Source organism: Vipera ursinii (genome assembly GCF_947247035.1).
Source record: "Vipera ursinii genome assembly, chromosome: 2".
Lineage (NCBI taxonomy): Eukaryota > Metazoa > Chordata > Lepidosauria > Squamata > Viperidae > Vipera > Vipera ursinii.
The window spans coordinates 79712349-79731804 of NC_139513.1; positions in this window are offsets into that span (position 1 = coordinate 79712349).

The following is a 19456-nucleotide window of genomic DNA, read 5'->3' on the forward strand; positions in this document are numbered from 1 at the left end:
CAGTGCCATCAAATCAATAGTTCTTATTTGGGCCATTTTAATTTGAAATTAAAGATCATGTTTTTATGGCTTTTTGTTTTTACTACTGTACTGTGGATGTGGTTATATGTGTAAACCAGTGTTTCTCTATTTCAGCACCTTTTTTAAAAAGTGTGGACATCAACTCCCCAGCATGATGACTGGGGAATTCTGGGAGCTGAAATCGACACAACTTAAAGTTGCTGAGGTTGGAAAACACTGGTATAAACCACTGTTTGAAGGTTGCCATTCTTTAAAAAAAATAAGAACAACTAGTAAATGTATGTATAAGCAGGGTGGTGAAATTTCCAGCCTATTTGGCAAGAATATTTTATGGAAATACAACTATTACTAGGAAGACCTTGTACCCTTGGAAAAACAAGGAGCTAGGATATGTTATGATGAGAATTGCTTTCTTTGATGCCTTCAGGGACAACAATCTTTCCTTTTCTTCATCTATTACCAGTATATTTGGGCAGCAAACCTTAATGTTTAGTGTCATAACACAGTTTCAGGTTAATTTGGGATTTTTACGATAAAGATTCTAGATGCATCCTCTCATTTTTCATGCATTGGTATGAGTAAGGTCTTAGGCAGCAACTGAAGTGTCCTGAGTTATTTCATTGTTATGTATTTCAATAAAATAGTCCAACATCATGTAACAAAACCTCTCGCAAGAAGAAGAAACAGTGCATCAGTCCTGCTTTGTTTTCTATTTTGAATAGCAAGCCATAGGATCAAGTCTGTTGCCTGTAAAATGAAGGATTACGCCAAAGAAAGGACTTTGTGTATTTGATGACCTACCTTGCTGGGGAAAGTGAATGATGGTGTGATAAGACTTCATCAGCCTCTTGAAAGTAAGCCCTAATCTTGTTTTGACAGTGATCAATAAATTTAGATACAAGCACAAACCATGTTTAAAATAAACTATGTAATATATCTAGGGTTTCTTAAAGGTTGCCAAGCCTGAGAAACGACACTTCCCAGACATTCCCAAGGTAAGCTTCTGTTAATATCTATTGAGCTATAGGACATTGTGAAAAACTAGAAGATAGGAGTGTTTTCAGCACTTGATGCATATAAGTAGAGCTTTCTTTTTTAAATCCTTGCCTATGTACTTTGAAGTCTGTGCCATTATGCTGCAGTTGAGTACATTCTGACCAAAAGACAAAAACAGTCAAAATATTATGGATCTGTTTCAAAAGTTACATCACAAAGTCATTTTATCATATACAATTTAACATACAGTATAACAAACATGTTTTAATTCTCCATATAAGGACCTCAACTCCTCACTTCCCACCATTACTTGCATAAGAGAAACATTTTCTACATGGCACAGCATAAATGTCTATACGGAGAGAACTTCTGCACCTATAAAATTATAAAATTATGTGCTAGATATTGGGCTGGTGGTGGAGTTAGCTGCTAGATACACGGGGTGGAGATGAGTAGTGGCATTATGGGACTTCTTGGGTTGACCATATATGGACTTAAACTCTATTTGTGACAACCATACTTGTAACAATGGTGTATGTGGTATACAGTAGGCTTTTGATTTTGTAGTTGCCAGTATTTTGTGCAACAAATATTTACCTAGACAGACTATGTACACACAAGCGTTCCAGTTTCTGCCTGTCAAAAAATCTAGAGCAACCTGTTCACTTTAAGGAGTAGATTCTAATAATTCTCTGTACCCTGATTACTATGCATGGCTGCGGATCTAATCCAAACTGCAAGGGATGGGTAAAGTTTGCATTTGATTGTCTCCCTGCCCATCTCCTGCCACCCCTCCCCCCCAGTTCTTTCCTGGTTCTTGTGCTGTGCTGCACAGCCCGGTTTTGGTATTACAGCAGCAGAAACAGCAAGCAATTTTGTATAGTATTCTATGTTTATTGGTCTAGAAAATAGATCACTCCTTGTAGCTAATCTTTAATTCCAGCAAAATTTCAAGCAGTCAGTGGAAAAGCAAGTGAGGTTACAAGTTTACAAATGAATACATGAAATAAAACCCACAAATGGAAACATCTAACATTTTCTGGCACTATGTCAAAGTCCTTTATTGCCTATCCCCAAATTTGAACATAAAATTATGTCACACATGTAGTTTTAAGATTCTTTTTCCCATCTTATATTAAGATTATTGTCATTTATACAATATACAGAACGAGGAGGGAAGCATTTTTAAATTAGACCTTTCATCATTTGATCAAGAGCCTTGGTGGAGCAGTGGGCTAATGCCTCCTTAAGTAACACCAGCTGCCTGCAATTAGTGCAGGTTCGCATCCCACCAGGCTCAAGGTTGACTCAGCCTTCCATCCTTCTGAGGTAGGTAAAATGAGGACCTGACTTTTTAATAATGCCGCTTGGGGTGTGTGTGAAAGCCCTAACAAGCAGGCATATACATAGAATGAAGGCTACTGCTAAGCTTGTAAGCCGCCCTGAGTCTTCGGAGAAGGGCAGGATATAAATGGAATTAAAATAAAATAAATAAATAAATAAATAATGCCTCCTTAAGTAACACCAGCTGCCTGCAATTAGTGCAGGTTCGCATCCCACCAGGCTCAAGGTTGACTCAGCCTTCCATCCTTCCCAGGTAGGTAAAATGAGGACCCAGATTGTTGGGGGCAATAAGCTGACTTTGTAATAATGCTGCTTGGGGTGTGTGTGAAAGCCCTAATAAGCAGGCATATACATAGAATGAAGGCTACTGCTAAGCTTGTAAGCCGCCCTGAGTCTTCGGAGAAGGGCGGGATATAAATGGAATTAAAATAATAAAAAAAAAGTTGTCAACACATTACGATTAGTGCCTGTGATTGCAGTGTATGTACTGTCTAAGGTATCTTCAAAATAAGCCTATGAGACTAAGATATTCTGAGTGGCTCATAGTCACCCAGTGAGAGATAACCAAGAAGGGATTTAAGCAGGGGCTCCCATAGTCCAAGATACACCTCTGCTCCGTGAGCTGCATTGGTTACCAGTTGCCTTCCGGGTGAGATTCAAGGTACTAGTAATGGTATTCAAAGCCCTACATGGCAGGGGTCCGGAGTACCTGAGGAAACACCTGCTGCCGGCATCGACTTCCCTCCGCCCTGTGCGTTCCCACAGAAAGGGCCTCCTCAGGGTGCCACCGGTCAGAGAATGTCGACTGGTGGCCCCCAGGGGGAGATCCTTCTCTGTGGGCGCCCCGGAGCTATGGAATCAGCTACCGGTTGAGCTCCGGACGGCGCCCGACCTTCGCTCCTTTCGCCGCGAGCTAAAAACATACTTTTTTGAACAAGCTGGCCTGGCCTGATGAGGGGATTGGTGGGGGGGTTTGCTATTGTTATTTTATTTGGTTTTAAATATGTATTTTAGTATGTGGGCATTTATTTAATCTTGTTTTAACTTTTGTAATTTGTATTTTTATTCTTGCCCTGTTCACCGGCCTGAGTCCTTCGGGAGAAGGGCGGTATAGAAATAGTATTAAATAAATAAATAAATACACAATCCTAGGAAATACATCACATGAGTTCTTGTGTGCAATGTAAGATAGCCCTCTTTGGAAATTATTCTTCCAAGTATGGGAAGAATGGAGCAACAATCAGCATGCAAGCTTTATTTCCCCTTGGTTATCTTTCTCTTCTTAATATTCTTTTGAATTCATGTAGAGGGGTCCTCTAAATTTAGAGCCAACCAAAACTGAGCTTCTAAGGAGCTTCCCTCTGCTACATACAAATCAGAAGCTGCCCAAATGATGATCCTCAGGATAGAGTTATCTCTCTTGACTCTCTATTTCATTCTCATTCGTAGTTTCATCTTTTCCTCATACTCGCTGTCAGATCTGCCCCCATTATCGATACAATATGGGTAGGAAATGTATGGAAGGTATTTTAAAGATAGCTCCTACCCTCACAAGGAGTGGTGGCAGAACATTAGGTGACTGCCAATCCCACCACTTAACTGTACGTTCTATTTTCTGAACTTACAAAGAGTTATCGGATCAGAGAGGGTAACATCTTTCAGTTCCGCCAAAAGATTGTAAAAGTCACTTCATATTCTAATCCAAATTTTATAGGACAGTGATGGCGAACCTTTTAGAGACCGAGTGCCCAAACCGCAACCCAAAACCCACTTATTTATCGCAAAGTGCCAGGGCTGCATCAGCATTGTGGTCCCCGTGAGGGGGGGCATCACCCACTGGGTGGGCGTGGCTGTGGTGGGTGTGGCTGCGGTGGTCACAGCAGATTGGGCGTGACGGGTGGGCATGGCCACCTCAATGTTGCTCATGGGGGGACACCTGTGGGGGCCGTGCAGGGTTGGGGGAGATCCAGGGAGTCTCTGGCAGGTTGGGCCTTTTCCCTTCACACACACTTTGGCCCCACCTCTGGCCGTTGCCACCAGCAGCTTACACAGGTCCATTAGGCTGCTACCACTGCCCAGAGCGGCAGCCCAACCCAGCAAGCCAAAGGCGGGGAAAGCCAGATCCCCATCGGCAGCATAGCCCCCTGATCCCAGCTAGAATTGTGTGCCTCCCCCCCATCTCTTCTGGGCCTGGGTGTCCTTTGGCTTGCTGGGCGTAGGCGTGCTCTACCATTTCTGCTCGAGCTTGCTAGCCAGCTGCTTTGCCTCATTTGTGCTGGATGGGGCTGCCGCTTCATGCGGCAATGGCCTAATGGACCTGCGCGAGCTGCTGGCGGTGATGCGTGTGCCCCCAGAGAGGGCTCTGAGTGCCACCTCTGGCACGCATGCCATAGGTTCACCACCACTGTTATAGGACATTTTTTTAAAAAATTTCTTCTTTCCTTCCCACAAGTTAGATTGTGCCAGAAAGCAAGACAGTGTGGCAAAGCCTGAAATCCTGGTAGGCCTCATTCTAGGAATAATCAGAATCATTTGAGCCAATAACCATGTCATTCATTTTTCCCCAGGGCACTGCAGTTTTTGATGTTTCTGATTGCATTCAAACTATATTTTTTGTTAGCCCTTCTCTTTGATTTGCTGTCCATTAAAGTCTTTTTCAATTTTATTGACCCATTGTACCCCCCCCCAATTCTTTGCACACACATTTTGGAAATATTCTACCTTTTTTCCTTATCAGAATTTGTAGATGCTATTGGTTAATTCTAAACATGGTGTTTTGTTTAAACCAAAATGCTTTCATTTTGTTAAATTTTCTGTGTCACTGCCATCATCCACTGCTTTCTTCTGAAGTTTCTATAATAGTGTTGAACCCAATAATGTACTGCTTTATAAGGATATGGTTGATATATTTTTTTCATTTTTAATATAACCTTGTTATTCAGATATGTCTATAATTGTTGCTGTTGTTATCCCATTCTAAGCAAACATTCCACTCTAGCCTTCCTCTAGTCTTCTAAATGTCTATTTTTTTATTTTTGTAAGTCCAGGTACTGTTGTTACAACATTAGCAATAGAGTACATAAGTTGCTTTGTTTCTTTAATAGATTCTGTTGGAATTGTTTTGATTATCATGTTCTATTAATGTCATGCAAAAGATTAAACAAATCTTTTATTTGCTTGATAATCATATTCTTACTGATTCTTCCATTTGACGTTTGATTTTCTCAGCCCCTGCTATTTGCAATTGCTTAGCTGTAGTGCTTCTATTTTCCAAGTTTTGATCACTGTGTAGATCAGAATTACATTCTTCTAAAGTTTCCACTATTTGATTCACTGTTAGTTGTCCAATATTCAAATTATCTGTAATTTCAGCTTATTTCGACAACACACAGTTATTGTTTGTGGTCAATAGCTTCCAGTTCAGTGTCACAGAAAACTATGCTTTCCAGAACAACATGACACCGATCCATTAGCTCTGTTCAGTAATACTGGAGTTTGAGACTTTGTGTTTCCAATTTGAGAACCTCTGCCTTTGAAATCCCATTTAGATTAATAATCTATTTGTTTTCTAGCTTTGCCCAAATTTTTCATATTTGTTCACCTTTCAGGTGGTTTGCATTTTCTGCTGTGGTTGTCTAATAGAAGTAACTGAGACCTGTGACCCACTTGTCACGAGTTTCCCAGCATCCATATTATATGCGGCTGTTATTAACTTGGAAATTGGGTTATTTGGCATAGAAAATTGATTTTTGATTTTCAGCACTGAAAATGGGCTGTGGGATGTACTTAGCCTAGTTGAAACCTTCCTATCAAGGGATGGCATGGCCCTTCTAAGAGCGATGGGCTCCTACCAAGACAGTTCTTAGTATCTCTGAACAATGCAAGCCCAATCACCATAGCATCCCTTGTAGTAAATGGAGAAGACTTGGGGAAAGTAAAAATAAAACAAGGCATATTTCTAAAGATGTCACTGTCACCATTACCCTTTGTGTTGGCAATGATTCCACTCACCTGTATTCTGAACAAAATAATTGTCTGCATAGAATCCAAAAACAAAGCCTGGAAATAAACCATTTGCTTTATTTGAATGATTTAAAACTATACAATAAATCAAAAGCTGAAAGTGAGTCTCTGTTGGACACTGTCCTTGCATTTAGTGAAGACATAATAGTGAAATCTGGCCTGGAGAAATGTACTAGTAAGGCAATTAAAGGAGGCCAAGTAATAGGAGAAGATTGGCTGAAATGACATTAAATGTTTGGCACTTGAAGGAAGATGCAAATGCTTCAGATTAATGGAATGTTCTGATTTATTGCATAACCAAGTTTATAAGGCTAGAGCAGGGGTGTCAAACTCAATTTCATTGAGGGCCGCATCAGCATTGCGGTTGCCCTTAGGGGGCCGGGTGGGTATGGCCTGGGTGGGCGTGGCCTACTGGGTGGGCATGGCTAGAGTGTGTATGGCCTACTGGGTGGGCATGGCCAGCTCTACATCGTTCGCATCAAGGGTGCCTATGGGGGCCTGGGCAGGAGTGGGACAGATCTGAGGGTCTCTGGCAGAAGGAGGGTCTCTGGGCCAGGGCCAAGGTAGTGGGGGCCCTTCCCTCACTGTTTCCAGGATGGCTTTGCGGGCCACATGAAACCACTTCGTGGGCCGGATCTGGCCCCCAGGCCTTGTGTTTGACATGTCTGGGCTAGAGCATATCAAAAAGTCTTTTTTAAAAAAATCTAAATAAAATGTTAGAGATACTGTTAAAGCAACAAGCATTGGACAGTCCCTATAATTAGATATACTGTAAGCATAGCTCTCCAGACCCAAGCTGAATTGGACAGTTTGATTGAAAAACAAGGAAACTAATAACCGTATACCATGCACTTCTCTTCAAAAATGTTATTTATAGTTTCTATATAGCAAGAAATAAAGGACAATTACAAATGAAACAAACTGTGAAAGAAAAAACTTAGTCTGGATGATTACATTAGGGAAAATAAAGACGAACCCAAATAGGATCCTGCAAAGTAAAGAGTCTCTGCTTATGAAGGTCCTAACGCAATAAAACTGAATCAGAATAAAAGAAGGAATTAATAAAAAAGCTGCTTAATGCCTAGAAAAGCAGACACTCCAAGGATAGTATATGCATGATACTTAAGTAAAAGCAAATTGAAATCTCACATAGCAATTTGTCTAAAAAAAGGACACAAACTCTGAGAAAGATATGAAAACAACACAAATTACCAGAAGGGGTTTTTTTGACATGAAGAACAATCTAGAGTTGTACATGCATGAAGACACAAAAATGGTGATATTTTCTTTTTTTTAAATGGTGTTTATTAATTTTGCACATATTAAGTACATTAAAAAAGATAGTAAATGTAAAAGGGAAATGATAGAATAAAAAAATAAAGAGAAAAGAAGAAGAAGAAACAGAAGACATAAAAGGAAATATAAATGGCTTCTGACCAGCAGTGATACATACAATTATGATCAAATCTGTCTAAGATTATATCATAATTCCTTTCTTTCTGCAGCCTATTTTTTTTCTAACCACTGCTTGGTCTAGTGGTTAAGACATCAGATTCGAAACAGGACAGTGTTTCATGCCGGAGGTATGAAAGCCAACTGGGTGACTTTGGGACAGTCAACCTCTCTTGGCCCAACTGGGGTTTTGTGGGGAAAATACTGGTAGTCCTTGGTTTACAAACACAATTGAGCACAACATTTCTGATAAGCAGGCATATACATAGAATGAAGGCTACTGCTAAGTTTGTAAGCCGCCCTGAGTCTTCAGAGAAGGGCGGGATATAAATGGGATTAAAATAAATAAATAAATTTGTTAAATGAGTTTTACCCCATCTTATGTCCTTGATTGCCACAGCTGTTAATGGTCATAATGGTCGTATTGCTAAGCTTGTAAGCTGCCCTGAGTCTTCGGAGAAGGGCAGGATATAAATGGAATTAAAATAAAAAAAAGGGTGAGAAATGATCATAAGTCACTTCTTTCAGTGCCTTTATGACTTCAAGCAGTCATTAAATGGACTGTGGCAAGTTGAGAACTACCTGTATGAGGGGAAAGGCATATTAGGTATGTTTACTATCTTTTGACTTCTAAAAACAAAGCACTTTGTTTAAGCCAGTGGCTTAAATCTAATAGGACATTTATATTTCTTATAAACAGGAGACAAGATTCCTACCTTTCTCCCTTCATACCCAGTGAAAGAGATAGAGTAGAGATGGAGAGAGAGAGAGAGAGAGAGAGAGAGAGAGAGAGAGAGGAGATTTCAAAAGAATATTTGCCTCATGGAATAAAAGGAAAGCAAAATATTGATGACTATTAGCATGTGGAAGCCCTTAGCCTTTACGATTACTTTCTAACAGTCCCCTCTGAAGTTGTTTGATTGACTATCACTGCAAACAGGTCACTCCCATCCAAGCAAAGTTGGGCCTTTCCTCCCTAATAAGTCCATGTCCATTTTCCTCCAATTTCTGTAGCGAAACCTGCTTCCCAAAGGCTGCAATTACTGAATGTCACTGTAGTAACATTTGGAAGAGGAAATACATTTCTCTTTTCTCCTTTCCCACTCCACCTGCCTTCTTTCTTTCTGAATGCAAGCCTTGTCCTTTTGTTTATCACTATTATCCTCCCACCACTGACTTTACTGAAAGCATAAACAAATAGCAAATGACGGGAATGGGCATCTTTGCAGAGGAAGAGAAAAGGCTATTTTCTGTCATTTGTATCTACCACAAAGTTTTTCAGTCTGATCCAACTCTTCTGAACACTATGGAAGATCACGATCTCAGACACACCTGTTGGGTGGTGCAGGTATTTACATATTCCACGTTGCCAAAGCTGCTACTATGGTCCAAAGAAAATTTCACTGTCGAAATACAAACCCTAATTTGTAACTGTGACTTTAGAAAAACTTTCATTACCAGTCCTTTCATCATCTTCCAAAGGGTGGTTGGGAAAAGTTGTGTTTTTTTTCCCTTATGTGTTTGTGTTATAGGCCAGGCTCTGATAATGATTTTAACCACATTTCTCTCCAGCCCAACAAAAGGTCAGAGCTGTCTCCCTTGCACGCTGAAAGACTAATTTGCTTTGAAGCCTCACACATGCAGCTTCTCTGTTCTTGGAATTCAGCAGAGGCAGCCACAGAAGTGAACCTCCTTTTTCATGATTTTATTTCATTGTGACTGCAACGTGGATATATATGATATACCATGAATGACAGTTGGTTTTCTGGAGTAGAATTGCACAGTTGCTTGAGCCATTGTGCCTCTTAAAAGCACTGAGTGATGCAGAGCTCTTCAAAAAGTGTTAATTTAACTTTGAAAACAATAGTAAGGAAAATTGATTTAATACAGGGCAAGCATATATTTATGTTAAATTTATCTGTTAGATTTATAATCTGCATTATGGGATTCAAGTATAGGATTCAAGATGGCATATATAATGATCCTGCTGTAAGGGCCACTAGCTTCAAAATCTGAGGGGGTGTGGTCAAAACTCCATCCCAAGCATTGCATATGTGTAAAAAGGGATGAGGTTTCATCTAGCTATCGCTACATTGTTGGCTGGGATTTTATTTTGGCATATGTATAGTATGAATAAATGGGACGCGGTGGCTCAGTGGGTTAGGACGCTGAGCTTGTTGATCGGAAGGTCGGCAGTTTGGTGAGTCGAATCCTGAGTGCCGCATAACAGAGTGAGTGCCTGATACTCATCCAGCTTCTGCCAACCTAGCAGTTCGAAAGCACGTAAAAATGCAAGTAGAAAATAGGGACCACTACGGTGGGAAGGTAACAGCATTCTGTGTGCCTTTGGCATCTAGTCATGCCGGCCACATGACCACGGAGACGTCCTCGGACAAGCGCTGGCTCTTCGGCTTTGAAACGGAGATGAGCACCGGCCCCTAGAGTTGGAAACGACTAGCACGCATGTGCAGGGGAACCTTTAACAAATAGTATGAATAAATTAGGAATTTCAAAGAGCTGAGTGATGGTGCCATTCCAGTAGGGATGGTGTTTGCCACACTTATACAGATTTTGGTGAAAGGGCTGTCATTCATACAGTGTTAATATACTGAATAACAGAACTGTTTTTCTGAATGGTCACAAGGCACTGATGTAACCCACAAAGCAAAATATGCTCCTTAGAAAGCCTTCTTGAGAGGAACCAAACAATGAGAGTTTCAGCCCTAGCTGACTTCATTCATTATTGGGATGCATTTCATGGTTTGGGCTTAGAGGAAGATCCTTCTCACAGCGTCAAAGATGAGTCTCTTTTAGCTCTCCTTCATTATTTCAATGTATAACTTGATCCCTGATTGTCAAGGTCCTCCAAGGCAGGCATGAGTTTAGCTGAAGCTTCCCGGAGAGCAAATATCAGAATTAGTGTTATATCATAACTATAACTTAAGAACAGAAGCTATTTCAAATAGTTGGTGGCAATAATAATAATAACAATAACAACAATAACAACAACAGCAGTAACAACAACAACAATAATAGAGTTGGAAGCGACCTTTGAGGTCTTCTAGTCCAATCTCCTGCTCAGGCAGGAAACCCTGTACAATTTCAGACAAATGGCTGTCCTGTCTCTTCTTAAAAACCTCCAGTGTTGGAGCATTCACAGCTTCTGGAGGCAGGTTGTTCCACTGATTAATTGTTCTAACTGTCAGGAAATTTCTCCTTAGTTCTAGGTTGCTTCTCTCTTTCGTTAGTTTCCATCCAAGAGGTCATTGATCTCTTTCCAGAATGTATAGCTTCTTTGTATGCAGACCCAACCCCCTAATTTTACTATGTATGATGGCAATCTAGCTTTCTGTTTTCCATACTTACTTGCTCCTGGCAGTTGTATGTTTGCACTTTCAGCATTCCCACTCTAGAAAACTCTAGCAGTTAGCAAAACATTGATATCAGTTAGAGAAAGCTATTTCCACAGTCCCAAGCCATGATGAAGAGCTGGTATTAGTTTTTATACTTTTATATTTGCATGCAGGGTAGAAGGAAAGAAGTGGGTGTAGGGCCTGCGTGCTTCTTGCTCTGCTATGTTTTGGAGATCCAGTTCTAATGCCATTGGTTCTTCAGCAGCTCATGACTACTGACCACAAGGGGGCAATAGGGTTTAGACAGTTGAAAGTTTTACACTGTCCTCTTTATCACTATGCCTGCTCTTTCTCTGGGAAATTGTTAATCTGAGATCACTTCCTTCTGCTTTTCTTCCTAAGCAGAAGCTCACAGAGCATAAATTATTTGACTCTTCTTCTTATACAGTGTAATTAGCTATGTACTAGGCCTTGCTTAGCCCTATCATGTATTTCCTGAAACTAGACCTAATTTCTCTTATAGCTGTAAAATTGGCTTCATAATTAGGTTACATTCCCACATGCCTGCAAAGAATGCTTCAACTTCAATGCTAGATTTGGCCTTATGAGCAACCCAAGCCGCTGTATCCGAACCTGATACACTGAAGGTATCTAATATTAGCAATCTTCTCAGCTGATGACCTGAGAACCATAGAAGTAGACATAGTGCAATAACAGATATCTGAATCACGTGGTAGCCATTTGTTTAAAAGATTGTAACCCTTGCATGTTAGCTAAAAAGGATTAAAAATTCATTATTGATGCAGGCTTTCATGGCCAACATTAAACTAAAAAACAATCAGATTCCGGGCTAATAGGCCATGGTTTAATTATCTAGTGTCCTAGCCTTGAATCTTCAGCAATCTCACCTGAAAGTAGAATAAGCAGTAGAGTGTTTCAAAAGCAGACCAATGACAAATGGAACTTCTTCAAATAATCAACCAATTAGAAATTCATCTAGGCGAAGAACCAATCAGAATTCCAGTGACATGGTCCAATTATAGATTACTTCAGTTATAAATACAATAACTCAATCAGCTCCTCTTCAATTGTCTGTGAGCTGCCAACAAATGTGCAATGCAAGCAGATTGTTTTGCCTCTGAACATGAGATTCAGAATTGCTGGAGAAACATTAGGATAATTAGGCGGTGGCTCAGTGGGTTAGGATGCTGAGCTTGTCGATCAGAAGATCGGCAGTTTGGCGGGTTGAATCCCGAGTGCCACGTAACAGAGTGAGCGCCTGTTACTCGTCCCAGCTTCTGCCAACGTAGCAGTTTGAAAGCACATAAAAATTTACTCAAGCTCAAAATCTAAGAGAGAACTTTTACAAAATGTTTTATAGATGGCATCTAGATCCTAAAAAGCTTGCAAGTATGTATCCGAATTATCAGCCTAAATGTTGGAGGTGTGGTGATGAAGATGCAACATATTTTCACATATGGTGGACATGTAAGAAGGTTAAGGCTTTTTGGATAAAAATCTGGTGGAATATGCAGAAGATTTTTAAACAGAGGATAAAGTTTTGTCCGCAACTTTTTTTGCTGGGAATAATTGCAGACGCTACAGTTGTGGACACCAAGCTGATGTTGAACTTAATTACGGCGGCAAGACTTTTGATAGGCCAATATTGGAAGAAAGAGGAGTTGCCAACCATAGAAGAGTGGACTTTAAAGGTTTCCGACCTGGCAGAGATGGCGAAGATTTCGGCCTATTTGGAAGATCATTCGCAAGAACGTTATATTATGGAATGGAGAAAATGGATTGAGTTTATCCAGAACAAGTATAGGGTTAAGAAGTTTTATGTAGCATTCGAATAAGTCTTCTTTCGTTTTTCTTTCTTTTTTTATTCTAGTTTTTTATATATATTTAATATTGTTAAGGTGTGTTTTATCCTATATAAGCTAGAGAGTGATGGATTTTAGAACTTATAGTTGTTAGTATATGGTTGTTTATGATTGCCTTTTTATATATATATACCTTGTATTTAGCTCTGGGAAGTCGGGGGGGGAGGGGGGGAGGGAGGGGGGAGGGAGGGAGGTTGGGGGGAGGTAGGGGGGGGTACAGGGAGGGGAAAGGGGGGTTTTTTAAAGGAAAACTGTATTTTAAAACTTTTCAATAAAAAAAAAATGCAAGTAGAAAAATAGGGACCACTACGGTGGGAAGGTAACAACGTTCCGTGCGCCTTTGGCATCTAGTCATGCCGGCCATATGACCACGGAGACGTCCTCGGACAAACGCTGGCTCTTCGGGTTTGAAATGGAGATGAGCACCAGCCCCTAGAGTTGGAAACGACTAGCACACATGTGCGGGGGAACCTTTACCTTTACCTATTAGTCTCAAAGCTCATCACTCTTATAAATTCACATTGGTACATATGTTTGTGTGTATTGATGAGAAGCGAGGCAATTCTGAATAATTTAAGAAAATAAAAAACCCATCAAAAAAGGAACAGATTGGAAAAAAAATAGTAAGTAGAGACAAAAATCCTGTGCAAAAAATCCTGCTTCCTTACTTTGTTAACTCTGAATTGCCAACCCAGGTTTAAACTGAACCTGGAGATTTTTCTGTTCAATAAACCAGTTTGTATGAGTCACACCTATGTGTACTTACAGTATATACACAAACCTCATTTAGGAAGCAGGTGGCATTTTGGACATTCAAAATGTTACTTAAATACACTGACTATGTACTGTACAATATGGGTTTTAGTTCTAAGACAAAGATTTGCAGAGAATTAAAAAATCTTTTTTGAAGAATACTGTAAGATTTAAAATCTTATACAGGATTGCTTCAGTAAAAACTTCCAGAGGATGTTGTGGGTGGCAATTGAATGCCTATCCCACCGATCCCACTTAATATGCATAAATGAGAATGCCATTTGGCAAGCTGCCTTTCACATTTTATGTCCGTGACAGGATAAGGAGTTTAACTGGGTCATAAGAACTCACAATATGTAAAACCTGCTTCACCTGACTTTCCTCCAATCACTTCTCTGTACTCCCAGACTTGAAAAGATTAAGAAATCTCTCCCTCTGAAGAACACGATTACTGCAGGAAATAAATTAGGTCAACTTCTAGGTCACTATATTGAAATATTTACACATTAAAGAGATTCTTTGGGTACTCCTCAGTGATCTAACTTAATAGTGGTGGCTTGCAGGAAATGTAAGATAAATAAGCAGATAGTACAATAGTACATGTAATAAGCAATTAAATTGGCCAATCTTTCTAATCAGAACTGTACATTATTTAGACATTCTATTTTCTCCCATTCAAGGATTTAAGTTTAAATTGTTCTTCAGTTCCTGGTTTAACTTTAATTATATAGAAATAGCGTCAAATAGCTTAGCTCAGAATATTCTAGTGCTAAATCAAATACATCTTAACAACAAAGGAGTTTAAAATACTTCCCTCAAATTGTTATGTTTGTTTGATTGATAGGGAAATTGAGATGCAAAGTAGGTACTATGAACCTAAAAGGTTATTTCTTGGAAGTGAAAAGCAGTAAATTAATGTGGATTCAGTGTTGCATTGCAAACACTTGGGTCTCTTAATGTGTTCTTCTCCACGGGAGCATATTGTCTTAGATAATTGGCTGTGACCAGTGGCTGGCTAGTGCTGTTAATCTCAGAGGGAATTCAAAGGAAGTTGGATAGCAGAAGTTAAACTAAATTGGGGATTGGATTCTATTCTAATCAGGTAATTGTTTGTGGAGTCATTAGTTTTCTGTTTTACTCATGGATATTAATAAGTAATATTATCGGGCCTTCAGCAACAAAATACTTGAGACTCATACATGAGTTGCTTTGGGCACTGTCTCTGCATGTGCATGCATGAAGAATTGGAAGTTCTAGACAATCTTGCTCAGAAGCCAAACGTGGTCAGGCTTGAGTAGTACCTGTGTAAGAAATGCCAGGAATGGAGACTAGATAAGGTAGCTGAAATCCCATAACAGAAGGCAGCAAATGCAAGCCACTTTCATAATGTTGCCAAGAAAATTGTCTGGATGTCCCAATACAAAATCCAGGCACTGAGCTTGCCTCAAAAGCATATTTACATGTTGTAATGGTCTATGAAGAACTGTGAGGATGACCTTGAGAGATAGAAAAAGCAGCAGCAACAAACTAGGTAACTGTCAAATAAGAGGCAGCTTAACCCACAGAAGCAATGGGGTATGGCAAACATTTCAGAAAGGCTGTCTCTTGTTTCCTGGACCGTAATAGTAAAGTGGGGAGAGGTGTACTTTTAGACTTGCAGGATTCTGTTATTGTAACCTTACAGTAAAGGTAGTGTTACTATATGCTTGGTGCTTCTCACCTAGCTACCTCTAAGGACTGACACATACATCCATACAAATATAGTCTACATATACCCTACTAAACATAGGGTAGGGTAGGCTTCAGGAAGTGGCCTTTCAGGAACCTTAGTGTGCTTCTTCCAGCTCCTATACACTATTTTGGTTTAACAGAATCAAGTTGTCTCCATCCTGGTTGTGACCCTAACAAAATCAGACCCAAGGGAACCCTAAATGACCCATAGAATAGAATAAAATAGAATAGAATAATAACTTAATTGTCACTGTGAATGTACACTAATCAGCATACATTAAAATGAAATTTTGTTGCCTACAGCTCTCAAAGAGTCACCACCTCCAATATACACTATATAAATATGACAAAAATAAATCAATAAACAGAATTATGCGTATACCCTCATTTATTATGTGACCCAGAGAAACAACACAGTCTAGTTTGGATTATGTATACATGTACATGGTGAGAAAAACAAATCTTGCGAGTTTACCAGACGGATGGCACAGGGAACAAACCTATTAGAGAACTGGTTAGTCCTGCTAGAAACAATTTGAAATCTCCTCCCAGAGGGGAGCAACAGATACAGTCTGTAAAGTGGGTATGTGGGGTCTCTCACAATGCTTTGAGCTCTAAGCACATAGCGCTTATAAGCAGCATGCTGAATACCTGGGAGCGAGCTTCCTATGATCTTCTCGACTGTCCTTACCATACTTTTGAAGCAAAACCCATGCAAAAATTCACAGCCAAGTGCTGTGAAAGCCCAGAAAAAAAGGAGCAGAATGTGAATAGAACATACTCTAAAGTAGTGTTTTGAATAATATTTATTTATTTATTTATTTATTTATTTATTTATTTATTTATTTATTTATTATTAGTTGAATTTATATACCACCCTATTCCCGAAGGACTCAGGGCGGTTCACAGGGCAGTTAAAACAGTACAAAAAGAGAATAAAATAAAATAAAATATGGATCTTGACAGACTTGAACACTGGGCCCTATCTAACAAAATGAAATTCAATGTAGAGAAATGTAAGGTTTTACACTTAGGCAGGAAAAATCAAATGCACAGGTATAGTATAGGTGGTACCTTGCTCAATAGTAGTAACTGTGAGACGGATCTTGGAGTCCTAGCGGACAATCATTTAAATATGAGCCAGCAGTGTACAGCAGCAGCCAAAACGCCAATGTAATCCTAGTTTTCATTAACTCTGGGACAGAATCAAGATCACATGAATTACTAGTACTGCTTTAAAAGCCTTAGTAAGACCACACTTAGAATACTGCATCCAGTTTGGGTCACCATATTATATTTAAAAGGTTGAGACTCTGGAAAGAGTTCAGAAAAAAGCAACAAACATATGAAGAACAGTTGCCGGAATTGTGTTTGTCTATCTAGTGAAAAGAAGGACTAAGGGTGACATGATAGTATTTGAGGGGCTGCCACAAAGAAGAGGAGGTCAACCTATTTTTGAAAGCAACAGAAGACAAGATAAGAAACTATGGATGGAAACTAATCAAGGAGAGAAGCAACCTAGAATTTCCAAACAGAACAATAAACCAGGGGAACAGCTTGATTTCAGAAGCTGTGGATGCTCCATCACAGAAACTTTTAAAAAGAAACTGGACAGTCACTTGTCTGAAATGGTCTAGGGTGTCCTGCTTGAGCAGGGGGTTGGACTAGAAGACCTCCAAGTTCCCTTCCAACTCTTATTCTGTTAGGTTCTGTTCCAATACTGATATAGTCAAAATACTGCAATCACGTAGGGTAACATAATAGGATATTATTCAATAGAGATGATTTCTGGTTTGCTAAACAATTTCCTCCAATGTTTCCTATTGTGGGGGCCCGGTAGCAAGCTGACAGTTCCTCAGTATGACAAAGGGTACACTATGACAACACAAACAAGTTTTATCCCTTATATATTTGCCTGCAACATCTTGTTGTAAGCAAAAAAAGAGGTAGAGTTACATCACTGTATTTGTATCTTTATTTGCCTCCTTGCCGTCGCCTCTGGATTTCACCAACTCCGGAAATGCAACTTATCTAGAGGATACCAAGTTAATAAAACCTGATGTGACATTACACCGGGTGCAGCCTTTCCATGTACAACCTATGGAGATACTGTAGTTTTCTTTGATGATTAGAAATATTGCATATTTAATTAAATTCCTTTTAGCTGTATGACTGAGAGTATTAAATACCATCTCAGGAAATAGCTGTGAGTATTTCTAAACATCAGAATGTGCCACTTCACCCATAAAATATTACTCCTTTATCTACTGTTTCAGTTGCAATGTAAGTATAAAGTGGGAAGAAACGAAATGTTTTTCTCAAATTTTAGACATTTCTGTTGATCAAATTTCTGTTTATTTATGTAAATGTTTTCAGGTTAGATGCACAAAATGTATGTCTGTGTGGCTAGAAGTAGTAAATCCCTTTTTTATATTCTCAAATATCCCGGACAACAAACCTCCACTGCACTTATTTTTCTGAAATTAGCTGGTTTCTTTACCCCAGAATGGATAAGCAATGCCTTGCAAGCTTCATCAAAATTTGCTATATAATAAGTAACATAAAAGCAACTGTAGGAGATGAACAGGCTGAACCTAGGGGTGGGGTCAAACACATAATAAGTCTCGAATCTTTTCATGCCCATGAGAGATCTAAGTCCTCCTTCTATTCCACTGACTCTTATCTACCTTCAATTTGCCTTGGCCATTAGTAGTTCAGATTCTTGTAGAGAGCTAGCATGGAATAAACTTGTGTTCATTTGAACAACTTCGGTTCCTGGTTTCTTGCGCCTGACAGCAACTCTGTAAAAAACAAAACCCAAAAAACTTTAAGACCTCTTGTTTCCCAAAACTCAACAATTTATCTGAAATTTGTCAGACTTGGTCTATTTGGGGAAAACTTCTGTGCCAGCAAATTTCATCTGATTCTGTCAAAAGTTATGAGAAATTGCAATGGGAAAATATACTGTAGAAAAACCTGGACTTTTCAAAGCGTTTTTGAAGTCGGGCTTTGATTTTAAGCCAAAATAAACCATAAATTAGTGATGAGTGAACACTAACTCTTCCTCTGTGACCTAAACAAAGCCTTCACTTCAGGATACATCTTTAGGAACATGATAGCTATGGATTTTATAAGTGTATTGTAAACAGTTGTTGCATATCCTTTTTTGTTGTTGCTTTATTTTACTTTTTTGCTTTAAGTTAGATTTTCTGTTTTTAAAACTTTTGTCCAGTAACTTGGCATGAGAAATGTTTGCTGGAAAAATGAATTGTTGGTGTTTGTTTGTTTTTTAAATAAATTGATTTTTTTTTTAGTTGAGTAGTATATTTTTAAATTTAAACTGTGAATCATGTTTACAATATTTTTTACAAGAATGTAAGGTTTGTTTACTGTTCATGCCATCATAAAGTATCTATTTATATTGGACTATGGAAACAACATTTGTGCTCAGCATCGCATATTAAATATTTAGCATGATTCCATGCAGCTGTCAAACTTGCATGATTGATTTGTCCCTTCAAGATAGTCAGATAAGAAGCATGACTATGATCATTAGTTCTATCTTTTTAAATATATTTTTATTAAATATTTTAATTATAGTAGTAAAAACAAACACAAACTAATCTCAGAAAAAGAAATAGAAAGAAGAAAAAGTATAAAGAAAGAAAAAAGAAGAAAGTAAGAAAAAGAAAACAAGTAAAGAAGTGACTTCAGATCTTCATCACAAGTAAAAAGAAATTTTATAACTCTTCACTACTTGTAAGGTTACAAATACATTTTGCTTCTTTCTATAACCCAGTCCTTATCTATATGCAAATCCACAAATCAACTTTTCAGTCCTAATGTCAGCAGAAAGTCTGTACACAGTTACCAGAACTTTATAAAAATATGCCTTATTTA